We start from the raw sequence: 13,798 nt of genomic DNA on the forward strand, positions 1-13,798 counted from the left end.
GGCTGATCGGAGCAGCAGCAGCAGCAGCACATCCTGGGAGGGCCACCCAACCCGCGGTCGGAAAACAGCTCCTTCTCTCGCCAAGGAAGAAAGAAGGGGCAAAAGAAAAGAGCAAGGAGATCTGTTTTGGCCGGCATTCAAGTCCTCTCTTCAACTTGCAGGGCTCAAGCTCAGCTACACTGAGGATTTCATGCAGTTTCACACCGGGAGGGCAGCAAGTGGCTTTGGCCTGCTGCATAGAATCATAGAATCCTAGAGTTGGAAGAGACCTCACATGGGCCATCCAGTCCAACCCCAGTCTGCCAAGAAGCAGGAAAATTGCATTCAAAGCACCCCTGACAGATGGCCATCCAGCCTCTATTTAAAAGCCTCCAAAGAAGGAACCCAATCTCGATAAAATAGTAAAGAGTAGAGACATCAGACTGGCAACAAAGATCCGCATAGTCAAAGCCATGGTATTCCCTGTAGTAACCTATGGATGTGAGAGCTGGACCTTAGGGAATGCTGAGCGAAGGAAGATCGATGCTTTTGAACTGTGGTGTTGGAGGAAAGTTCTGAGAGTGCCTTGGACTGCGAGAAGATCCAACCAGTCCATCCTCCAGGAAATAAAGCCCGACTGCTCATTGGAGGGAAGGATACTAGAGACAAAGTTGAAGTACTTTGGCCACATCATGAGGAGACAGCAAAGCCTCGAGAAGACAATTATGCTGGGGAAGGTGGAAGGCAAAAGGAAGAGGGGCCGACCAAGGGCAAGATGGATGGATGGCATCCTTGAAGTGACTGGCTTGACCTTGAAGGAGCTGGGGGTGGTGACGGCCGACAGGGAGCTCTGGCGTGGACTGGTCCATGAGGTCACGAAGAGTCGGAGATGACTGAACGAATGAACAACAACAACAAGCCAGATTTTGTTCATTTTCATGGTTGAAATTGTTGAAAGGAATTTCCTTTCTTGTACAGGGTGATGCAGCATAACTTCCTTTTTTAAAATGCGTGCCATTCAGTCAGTTGAAGACGTAGCGGAGCACTGGTGGTCTCGTTTGAGAAGCGGGAGGATAAAGTTTTGTCCTGACACAGTTCAGTTGCCATCATGCATTGGAACAGTGAGGAGCGTGCTTTTGCCGTTGAGGCCTACTTTTCGAGCAGATTTGGAGTGGCTGGCCCACTCTCCAGATTTGGCCCCTTGTGATTTTTTCTATGGGATTTTTTTGAAATCCCGTGTTTATGTGAACCGTCCAAGATTTGAAGACCAACATCCAGGAAGAAATTGCCAACATAACGCCTGCTATGCTGGCAAGATTTATGATGAACGCCAGAAATTGGTTTACTCAGTGTATGGAGAATGGGGGACGTCACCTACCTAATTTGATCTTCAAAACTACGTAAAACAAAACTTTAGGTATGCACCTACATTATAATTCTTTTTTTAAAAAAAATCTGATTCATACAATGGGTTTTATTACATTTTGAAAAAAGGAAGTTATGCTGCCTCACCCTGTAGTTTGAAGCCATCGAGTCCTAGTCTCCAGGGCAGCAGAAAATAAGCTTGCTCCCTCCTCCCTATGACTTCCTCTCACATATTTATACATGGCCATCATGTCTCCTGGGCCCCCAGTGGTGCAGTGCTTTAGCACTGAACTGCTGAAGTTGTTGACTGGAAGGTCACAGGTTCAAATCCAGGGTGAGGCGTGAGCACCTGCTGTTAGCCCCAGCTACTGCCAACCTAGTCATTCGAAAACATGCAAATGTGAGTAGATAAATAGGTACCGCTCTGGCGGGAAAGTAACAGCGCTCCTTGCAGGAGGTGTCTACAGATAACGGCGGCTCTTCAGCTTAGAAATGGAGATGAGCACCACACCCCAGAATCGAACACGACTGGACTTAATGTCAGAGGAAAACCTTTACCTTTACCTATCATGTCTCCTCTCAGCCTTCTCTTCTGCAAACTAAACTTGCCCAGCTCTTTAAGCCGCTTCTCATAGGGCTTGTTCTCCAGACCCTTGATCATTTTAGTCACCCTTCTCTAGACACATTCCAGCTTGTCAACATCTCCCTGAAATTGCGATGCCCAGAATTGGACACAGTATTCCAGATGTGGTCTAACCAAGGCAGAATAGAGCATGAGTAGCATGACATAGGGAAGGCTGAGTGAAGGAAGATAGATGCTTTTGAACTGTGGTATTGGAGGAAAGTTCTGAGAGTGCCTTTGACCGCGAGAAGATCCAACCAGTCCATACTTCAGGAAATAAAGCCCAACTACTCACTGGAGGGAAGGATATTAGAGGCAAAGATGAAGTACTTTGGCCACATCATGAGAAGAAAGGAAAGCTTAGAGAAGACAATGATGCTTGGAAAAATGGAAAGAAAAAGGAAGAGGGGCCAACCAAGGGCAAGATGGATGGATGGCATCCTTCATCTTGCTTCCTTGCAGAGTCTGCTGTCAACTTTTCAATTCTGGCTTTGATGGCATTGGTTCTAATGGCCTGTTCTTGGGCTGTCAGAATCAGGTCCTCCTTTGTCTCCTTTTTCAAAGTTCCATTTGTGAGCCACAGCCAGGCCCGTAGCCAGGATTTCATTTCGGGGGGGGGGGGGGGCTAAAAAAAATTGGGGGGGTCGGGGGGGCTGAGTTTCGGGGGGGCTGAGTCTGAGTGAAAGAGGGTCTAGCCTAGCAAACCTTTTGTATCATTACCCCAATACCCCCATGCATATGGGATATATTGAGTATGGTGATCAGATAATGACATGAATAAACATAACAATTTAAATAATGCACCAGTAAGGCCTTTTCGCGATCCACCATGAGAATTTCGGGGGGGGGGGGCTGAAGCCCCCGAGGCCCCCCCCCCTCCCCCGGGCTACATGCCTGGCCACAGCCATGTTTTTCTTTGTCAATTTGGCTCTCAATTTTTGCCAGGAACTGTACATGGAAAGCCTTCTTTGGCTGGTTTTCTCTTCTGCTCTGGATTGTGTTTTTACTATATTCACTCTTTGTCTTTTGCACTTTAAGCAGTTTACTACTATTGAACTTCCCTCAATGTTGATTCTTGACTGCCTTTCACATTATTATTATTATTATTATTATTATTATTATTATTATTATTCAGGTCACTTTTCAATTTAGGCTGACTGGTCCCATGAATTCCATAGGGTTTTCTTATGCCATAAAACATAATAATAATAATAATAATAATAATAATAATAATAATAATAACTTTATTTGTACCCCGCTACCATCTCCCCAAGGGACTCGGTGCGGCTTACATGAGGCCAGGCCCACAGCACATCAATAAACAAAGGCAATAACAAATAATCAATACAGCAATTAAAATTTTAAAAAAATCAAAAACAAAAATGCACAATAAGCAATCAACAATAACAATAGTAACATACAGCATTTAAAAACCTATGGCTGGGCCAAATGTCATAATTAAAGTTTAAAAATGCTGGATATGAGCAAGGAGGTAAACTAGGATAGGGTTTTCAGAGAAAGATGAGGGCACGCAGACAATCCTAAATCAATATTAAAGTGCATTTGAGGACATATTGCTATGAGTTTTCCTTAGTCTGGGAAGGCACACTTGAACAACAACGTTTTCAAGCTCCTCCTAAAGACAGCCAGCGTTGGGGCGCATCTGATGTCTTTAGGGAGTGAATTCCAGAGTCGAGGGGCTACCACCGAGAAGGCCCTCTCCCTCGTCCCCACCAATCGCGCCTGCAAAGGAGGTGGGAGCGTGAACAGGGCCTCTCCGGATGATCGGAGAGATTGTGTGGGTTCATACACAGGAATGCGGTCATGCAGATAGGTGGGTCCCAAACCGTTCAGGGCTTTGTAGGTAAATGAACGGCAGCAGTGGAGTTCCTTAATGCTCCTTCTTTTGAATTATAACCGAAAGCACCTAGAGTTTCTTGGTGGTTTCTACTTCAGGTTCTAACCAGGGCTGACCCTGCTTAGCTTTCAAGATCAGACAAGATCCAGTGCCAGCGTTGGGGCGTATCTGATGTACTTAGGGAGTTAATTCCAGAGTCGAGGGGCTACCACCGAGAAGGCCCTCTCCCTTGTCCCCACCAATCGCGCCTGTGAAGGAGGTGGGAACGTGAGCAGGGTCTCTCCAGATGTTCGGAAAGACCATGTGGGTTCGTACACAGTCATGCGGTCACACAGGTAGGCGAGTCCCAAACCGTTCAGGGCTTTGTAGGTAAGAACCTACACCTTGAATTGGGACCGGAAAATGAACGGCAGCCAGTGGAGCTCCTTAATGCTCCTTATTTTGAATTATAACCGAAAGCACCCAGAGTTTCTTGGCAGTCTCTCCTTCCAAGTTCTGACCCTGCTTAGCTTTCAAGATCAGACAAGATCCAGTGCCTTCTGCAGCTCACTTCTGGAACCACAAGCTTGTGTAAACAAAGAACAGGAAATAAGAAGTCCAATCATAGATATGTGCCAGGCAAATGTGGCCTCCCAGTTTTCTCAAGGGTGTGTGTGAAGTGGTGGAGAGGATACTATAGCTGTTTGATTAAATTTGTTTTTAGTTCATCATTATCATCATCTTATTTTCACATTGTAATAATACAGCATGAATTAAACATGTACATTGGGTGTTTATATATGGGAAGTAATAATGTAATAGAAACAAGAACAGCACTGTTGGTTCTCTGTATCAGCAGATTCTGCCATCACAGCTTCAGTCATCCATAATTTATAAAATAGGCTCTCCAAAAATGCAAAAAGCAAACCTTGATTTTATATAGGTGATGCTATATTACTGCATCACTGTATGATGGGATTTGAGCATCCACCGATTTTGGTATTCATGGATGGTACCAGAACCAAATTCTAGAGGATAACAAGAGTCCACTGGGATGGTGATGGTCTTTATTTGTACCCTGTCCTTTCCCATTGGATGCAAAGTGGCAACCCATGCAGTTCTCTTGCTCTTCTGCCAGGTTCTGAATGAACTTATTAGAGAGAAGCAATGCTGGCTTGTATAATGAGCCCATTCTTGAGTCATTTGGGTCCTCTTTTCCCTCTGGCTTGCTAAGGTGATGGTAAGCAACACTTATTGAAAATAGGTTTGGTGGGTTGGACTAGAATTCCAAGAATTCTTCAGCCAGCATGGACATCTCATATGCTTGGTGTGGGTTCTGGCAGGTTTAAAACAGTAATATCTGGGTTGCAGTACTCTGATGAATATCAGACAGATATATTAATCTGCTATTCTAATTTTCACCAATGCTCTGGACTGACATTAGTATTAGAGGGATTATGGGATAGCAAAAGAGTAACTAGGGTTATATCTACATTGCCATATAATCCAGTATCGGATCCCAGATTATCTGCTTTGAACTGGATTATATGAGTCTACACTGCCATATAGGGAGCCCTTGGTGGTGCATTGGGTTAAATGGATGAGCTGCTGAGCTTGCTGATTGAAAGATCGCAGATTTGAATCATAGAATCATAGAATCATAGAGTTGGAAGAGACCTCATGGGCCATCCAGTCCAACCCCAATCTGCGAAGAAGCAGAAAAATTGCATTCAAAGCAACCCCGACACATGGCAATATAGCCTCTGTTTAAAAGCTTCCAAAGAAGGAGCCTCTATCCGGGAAGCGGCTTGAGTTCCTGCTCTCATCCCCAGCTTCTGTCATCCTAGCAGTTTGAAAAAATGCAAATATGAGTAGATCAATAGGTACCACTCTGGCAGGAAGGTAATGGTCTTCCATGCAGTCATGCTGGCCACATGACCTTGGAGGTGTCTATGGACAACACTGGGTCTTCAGCTTAGAAATGGAGATGATCACCAACCCCCAGATTTAGACACGACTGAATTTAAAGTCAGGGGGAAATCCATATAATCCAGTTAAAACCATATAATCTGAGATCAGATGCTGGATTATATGGTAGTGTATATGAGGTCTCAGACTCCTTCACCTGGAAGCACTCAGCCAGGAAAAATATGTATTTAAGAGGAATGCCCAAGACAGGTGTCAAAGGACCTGGACTAGTTTTAAAGAGCCAGCAAGTGCCCAAAATGCCAGTTGCTAATACCAAGCCTTGACAGAGTTCAATCAGCTGCTGTGATGTGTCCATAGTTAAAGATATTAGCTTCTATCCTTCTCTTCTGAGAATGGAGATGCTTGTATTCACTTCTCCCATGTGCTAAGGTGCATTAAGTAATAATTATTATTACTTAATGCACCTTAATACAACAAGGAAGAACAATATAAATAGTAGTAATCACACAAACAAATCTGGAGAAATTAAATCAGGACAACAAATCAAATAATAAATCAGGATAAACTTGTAAAATATAACTAAAAAAACCACTCATAAATATAAATATTAAACATGTAGTACACTAAAAACATCACAAGACCTATTCTTGTTGATAAATGTTGCACTGTAGATGTCGACGTTGCAGTGTGAGTAGTTTTTGTCAATACTATGTTGTTTTGGTTGCTGTGAGTTTTCTGGGCTGTATGAACATAGAAAACTCACAGCAACCCAGTGATTCCAGCCCGGAAAACTCACAGCAACCCAGTGATTCCAGCCATGAAAGCCTTTGACAACACAAAAAAAAAAATCCTAAACAAGATATTTCACCACAAAACCTGTTGCAAAAAGACTTGTATTCCAAGGTTGGAAAGGAGGGAAAACTCCATGGGTGGGAAGAAGAATATCCCAAAATTCAAAAAGATCTCATTTTTTTGTGCATTCAGGAATGTATATTTTACAGACATCCGCCTCAAGACAATAAATATTTGGAGGCATATAACCAGCTTTTGTCTATATATAGGTCTTTCTGTGTTCCTGTTCTGAGTCCTATGTCCTTATTTCTTTGGCATGTTCCCCCACCCTTTCCCCCTTTATATATTTAAAATCACATTTGATTTTTAAAAAGGGATACACCCACCAAACTGTGAAAAGGAATCTTCCACATGTATTACATTCATTGCAGCCATCTGGAAAACAGAGCAAAGCAATGTGCCACGCAACTGTCCTCAAACTAGAATTTAAAAAGACATTTAAGGGACAATGCTACTGCCAATGAGCGTTCCCTTTGCTGACCCACTTGCAGCCCTGCCGGATTAATTTGTTTGCCTGCTATTTCTCCGTAAAGCTCAGAAAAGGTTGATTGAAGGGGGAAGCATTACAAGAGGCAGAAGACCAGAGTCTCAGTAGCCATTACCTTGTTTTTTTCACTACAACATCTGTGAACTATAATTTCCTGTCATCCTATAAGGATGATTGGCTGTGGCAAGTCAAAGTCCTCCCTTTAAGTGGAGAGGAATGACAACTCATTGTCTCTAGGATCTTCAAGCAGGAAATTCCCCGCAATTTTCTCTTTATGAGAGACGAAATGTAACAATAATTAAACTAACCTTTGCATTGTTGTTATGTGCCTTCAACTCGTTTGCCGATTTATAGTAATCCTAAAACAGGGTTTTCTGGGGCTGAAAGTTTGTGGCTCATTCAAACTCACCCAGTGGGCTTCCATGGCCAAGCAGGGAATCGAATCTCAATTTCTGGATGTAGTCCAACACCCAAATAACTATACCATAATGGATTTTATAACTCTTTCCTTAGCCTACAGTAATAATACATTGATTAAATAATTAATCATAAGCCTTTATTACAGCATTTCTGAACCTGGGGGTTGCGACCCCTTGGGGGTTGCGAGGGGGGTCGCCAAAGACCATCAGAAAGCACAGTATTTTCTGGTGATCATGGGGGTTCTGTGTGGGAAGTTTGGTCCAATTCTATCATTTGTGGGGTTCAGATTGCTCTTTGATTGGAAGAGACCTCATGGGACTGGATGGCCCATGAGGTCTCTTCCAACTCTTTGATTCTATGATTCTATGATTGTAGTTGAAGTATAAATCCCAGCAACTACAACTCCCAAATGACAAAATCATCCCCCCCCCCTCCCCAAACACCACTAATATTCAAATTTGGGTGTATGGGGCGTTTGAACTGGATTACATGCGTCTACATTGCCGTACAATACAGTTCAAAGCAGATAATCTGGATTTTTATATGGCAGTGTGGAAAGGGCCTCCCTATGGGGACAGGATCTCCAATCCCTTTGCTCATAGCTTCATTGCATTAGACAACAACCTTTTTAATCAAGGAGTTGTTTGATGAGCTGATTTGTTCTTTACTTTCTTGTGTTTTATTTTAATTACCTTTTTAACATTTTCGTTTTTGCTGTTCTCCTCCTCAGACTCTGTTATAATCTCGGCTATTTTGTTGTTGTGGATTTTATGGCTTCCGATCATCTCAGGCATTATTTCATGATAAGGTGGAGCATAAATATAACAAATAAGGCATGACTACTTGTTTCCTTTGATTCCTTTTATTCATTCATCCATGTGCATTGTTTATTGTTTCATATTATTCACACCTGGACTGATTTTATGTCTGTTTACTCAGAACTGACTAAACAGGTCTTCTATTAGTCTAGCATTCATAATATTCTGGTTGTCATTTTGTTTACTCTTCACATTATTTTCAGTTTATTGCTTTATGGTATATGTTTTCTTTACTCACATGTAAGACCACTGTAAAAAAAAGAACAAAAAAAAAAAGACAACACACGCAAGAGATGGCTCCTAACTTGATTTGAGGAACTTTATCATGGGTTAATGCTTCTTGTCAAAATGTCCTTGGAGCAACTTTGCTAATGCGGCTTCTCTGAGCAAATTGTATTATTCGTTTTGGGTACAATTTTATGGTGCAGACACAGCCAACGGCCATAGGAAAAGCCAGAAATGTCCCTCCAGCTTCACAGCTGTTACAAGCATGTGGGTTTACCTAAATCATCAGGACTAGCAACTGCATGATCTTCCGGATGTTATTGAATTGCATTTCCCAGCATCGGTCATCATCATCACAGCTAGCAGGGGCTGCTGGGAGCTGTAATCTGAAGGTCTGTATGATTCTCAACTGTGATCTAAGTTCAAAATGTAAAGGTGCCCCAATATTGAAGTGATGGGATGGGACTGCCTACCCAAAAATATTGAAAGCCCCCTCAGATAAAGGGAAAAGACTCAAATAAGCCACCATAGTTCTATGCTCACAGGATTTGGTGCAACTGATTCGATTTTTGTTCAGTGTCTGGTACAGCAGGATGAAAGGAGGAACATAATGCTCTCTTTGAAGTACCTTCCAATCGGATATTGTGCAGCTCTGCAAACAATCACAAAGCGGCTACATCCGTGAAAAGCACACAATTGCAAATCCACCCACCACACTAAACCAATAAGCACTGTAGTATCCAAATCAGAACAAAGAGTGCAGGATATACTACAGTCAACAAGATTTGGCTCATATACCTGAGAGAAAGAGAATATTTGGCACATACGTAAATCACACACAAAAGAACTAAAGCAATAGCTTCTCACACACCTTACAACATACTCTGGACATTGAGAGGCAAAAGCCCCAGACCTCTCAAAGTGAAAATAGTTCCCTCCTCTAACATAGAAAAAACTGGGGAGCCATATGAATTAGACATAAGGGTTTAACTATCCGTGGTTTGGAAATAACCCCCCCCCCCCAAAAAAAAATCCCTAAAACAAACCTTGATTTTGTCATTTTATATAAGGGACACTATCAGGCCCATAGACAGGATTTCGTTTCGGGGAGGGGGGGGGCTAAATTTTTTTCAGGGGGGGTTTCAGGGGGGCTGAGTTTTGGGGGGGGGGCTGAGTCTGAGTGAAAGAGGGTCTACCCTAGCAAACCTTTTGTATCATTACCCCAATACCCCCATGCATATGGGATATATTGAGTATGGTGATCAGATCATGATATGAATAAACATAACAGTTTAAATAATGCACCAGTAAGGCCTTTTCGCGAACCAACATGAGAATTTCGGGGGGGGGGGGAGCTGAAGCCCCTCAAGCCCCCCCCCCCCCGGCTACATGCCTGGACACTATTATACTGTGACATTGCATATAAAAGAACTTGAGCATCTTTGGATTTTGGTATCCACAGGAAAGGAAGTGGTCCTGGAATAAAAGCGTAGCAGATAACAAGGGCTCACTGTACTTTTCTGATCAGTAGCTGTCAGTCTGTTGCACCAAAACCAACAAAGATCCTGTGGTGTTTTGAAGATCAACACCTTTTAATACCAAAACCTTCATGGAATACAACCTTCATCATTGGAGACACAGAGTGATAACCATAATTTAAATAATATAGACAGTTCACATTATTTAGGAGGCAAGATAACAGACTGTGAAGTCAAAGGCAATGCATTTACAGAAAGTACTGTAATGACTCCTTGTACGTGCGTATGTGTATGTTAGGGGGGCTTCAGATCAATGAATTTATTTTACAGTATCGCACTATTTTCAACCTCTGAACATTACAATATGAATGGGTTCCTGAGTTAGTAAGCTCAACAAATATCCAACTTATACAGAAAATAGAAAATAATAGATACTTTGCAAGTATCTTCAAATGTATTTCAGTATATGATGTTCAATATATATATTTGCAGAAAATTTTGATGTATATAATAATTTTAGTCCACCAGAGGAAGGCTTGGAGTAAGGCCGAAACCAGTCGTGGATGGCAGATTCATATGCAACTCAACATAAGAAGACACGACTGTACAAAAACTCATATAATATTGTTTGTGATTACTGTGAAATTGAACAGTATATCAAGTTTATACAATTATATGTTGAATTCTATTATTTTCTATTTTCTGTATAAGTGGGATATTTGTTGAGCTTACTATTTTAAACCTGCCAAGGCACCTGCCTTATATTATGGACTGCCAAACTCAATCTTGACAATATCCTAAGCAGATGACAAAAAGGAAGGTCACCAAGCTCCTGCAGTACATGTTTGTTGGAAATGACTTACATATATGTTGTTTTAAAACACCTCCTATTAACCTTTTGGGGTGCACTTACATTCTAGAATCAATGCAGTGTGACACTACTCTTAACTGTCATAGCTCAAGGCTATGGAATTATGGGAATTTTACTTTTACAAGGTCTTTCACCTTCTTTGGCAAAAATTCTGGTGCTTCCCCAAACGACAGCTCCCAGGATTCCACACCATTATCATGGCAGGCAATGTGGCATCAAACTGTGTTAATTGTATAGTATGCATGCACACTTTGTCTACTAGTCATCATATCGTAGGCTATCACTCGTGGCCAAGTATGATTCCTTTCTAAGCGTAGGGCTTTGGCGGTGCATGTGTAGGTGACTGTAGAGACTGACTACTTCATCATAGTGGAGAATGAATCCACTTTAAATATGGTTTCTGCCTCCTGCAGAATTCTGGGGATGGTAGCTTAGTGCAGCTGTTAAAGGCCCCTCTATAAACTACATACCCCAGAATTCTGCAGGAGGCAGCAACCAGATTTAAAGTGGCTTCATTCTCTAGTGCAGTGGTTTTCAACCTGTGGGTCCCCAGATGTTTTGGCCTTCAACTCCCAGAAATCCTAACAGCTGGTAAACTGGCTGTGATTTCTGGGAGTTGCAGGCCAAAACACCTGGGGACCCACAGGTTGAAAACCACTGCTTTAGTGTGATGAGGTCCCTATTCTACATGTTGAGTGAGGACATTGATTTCCAATGGAAGTCGATCTGGACAAGGGTTGGCTTGACCTGCCTTCCTCTTGACACATTTCTCCCTTTCACCCTTCATTCGTGCCTCTTCAAATTCCACAGCACTGTTGGTAACAGCCGACCTCCAGTGAGAATGCTCAAGGGCCCGGGCTTCCCAGTTTCAGTGTCTATGCCACAGTTTTTAAGGTTAGCTTTTAGCCCATCTTTCGGTCTCTTTCCCTGTCCACCAGCATTTTGTTTTCCGTTCTTGAGTTGAGAGTGACTGCTTTGGGAGATGGTTATTGGGCATTCAGACAACATGGCCAGTCCAGCAAAGTTGATGGTGAAGGATCATCATTTCAATTATGGTGGTCTTTGCTTTTTCCAACACGCTGACATTTGTCCGTCTGTCTTACCAAGAGATTTGCATAATTTTTCGGAGGCAATGCTGATCGAATCATTCCAGAAGTTGAGTATGATGTCTATAGATGGTCTATGTTTTGCAGGCGTATAACAGGGTTGAGAGGACAATAGTTTTATAAACAAGCATCTTGGTATCTCTATGGATGTCCTAATCCTCAAACACTGTCTACTTTATTTGAAAAAATGCTGCACTCACAGAGTCAGGTGGCTCTATATTTCAGTGTCAATGTTGACTTTTGTGGAGAGGTGGCTGCCAAAGTAGTGGAACATGTTCTAATTTTACACCATTAAGCTGTATTTCTGGCATTGCAGAGGGATTGGCTTGTGCCTGCTGGTTTTCTCGATGTTCAGTTAGAGGTCCAGCTTTTCGTATGCTTCTGCAAAGGTGTTTAGAGTGGCTTGTGGGTCTTCTGAATGAGCAGAGACTACATTATTATCACCATATTGGAGTTCTATAACATACGTTGTTGTGACCTTGGTTTTGGCTTTCCATCTGCTGAGGTTAAATAGCTTACCACCTGTCAGATTGATTATTTTCATGCCGGTGGGAAGCTTCCTATCAACAATGTTCAGAATCATAGCTATGAAGATGGAAAATATGGTTGGGGCAATAACACATTCCTGTTTGTCTACTAGTAGGTGGCAATACAGTATATGAAACACATTCAAAAAGATAATTCTGTGTGAAATGGCAACTTGAAGGGATATGGTCAAGCCTTTTCAGTCAACCTGAATATATTATTTCTGAATCCCTGATTTATGAAGTTGGTTTGTCATTGTTCTGCATAGGTCTTTACCTAGACATATCCTTTAGTTTGACAATCCTACTGACATTATAAGGAAAGGACAATTTCTTAACGATAGGGCATGTGCTTTTCATGCAAATGGTGCCAAGCTCAGTCCTTGACACTTTCAGAAAAGTCTGGGAAAGATTCTTTTCTGAAATTTGAGAGGAAACAACCAGTCAATGTAGTTAAGTCTCGCCCCAATGAGCTAGTACTTTCCTCTTATAAGTTCCCACTAGTTGAGCAACCTCAGACGACCTCCTCCTTAAGCACAATTAGGCCATCAGATCACGTACATTGTTCTTAACAGGGGGATTTGTTCAAATTATTGTTGGCTGTGTTTAAAATATGTAATTATGCTGAAATCATATTTAATTTTCTTCAAGGGAAGCATTAAGAGTCAAGAGAAAAGATATGTCAGATTTATTAACCTCAGAGAAAAAAAAAATAATCTTCCAAATGGAAGATACCCACAGGCATCCAAGAGAGCTGGATATAGATATAGCTGATTTCCCAAAGTCCTTGGCAAAAACTAATGTGAATCAAGGGCTGGAGTGGTCCAGAATGCCAAAATGATTTGAAAGTGGTCACATAATAATGGATGAGAAAGTGAATTTTCTTCTGTCTTTTATCGTTTATTTTTTCTTAATTAATTCCGTAAGGCATTCAAGCTTATTGGATAACAAATGCCTGCAATGTGGTAAGGCGTGAAGGGTTGCTAACTGCGATTGTAGTTCTGCACAGGCTTATGCACTTATTATTTCTACAAACTCAAGTTACTTATATTGACCACCTAATGCTAGATTTCACCTTGGTAAGTAGAATCCCATTTATGAACCGATTTCCCTCAAATTTGTGCAGTTAACAAATGGGATCACACTGATTGGTAAATGAATGTTTAACATTAGCTAAACTGTAAAGACAACAGAAAGAAATTTGACATCTTCCTGAAATGCCACTTCCCCAGACCGAACATCAAAATTGGTACCTAGCAAAACTGGAGCAGTTAGAGTGATTTAT

Source organism: Anolis sagrei, chromosome 3, assembly GCF_037176765.1.
Source record: "Anolis sagrei isolate rAnoSag1 chromosome 3, rAnoSag1.mat, whole genome shotgun sequence".
NCBI classification, from domain to species: Eukaryota; Metazoa; Chordata; class Lepidosauria; order Squamata; family Dactyloidae; genus Anolis; species Anolis sagrei.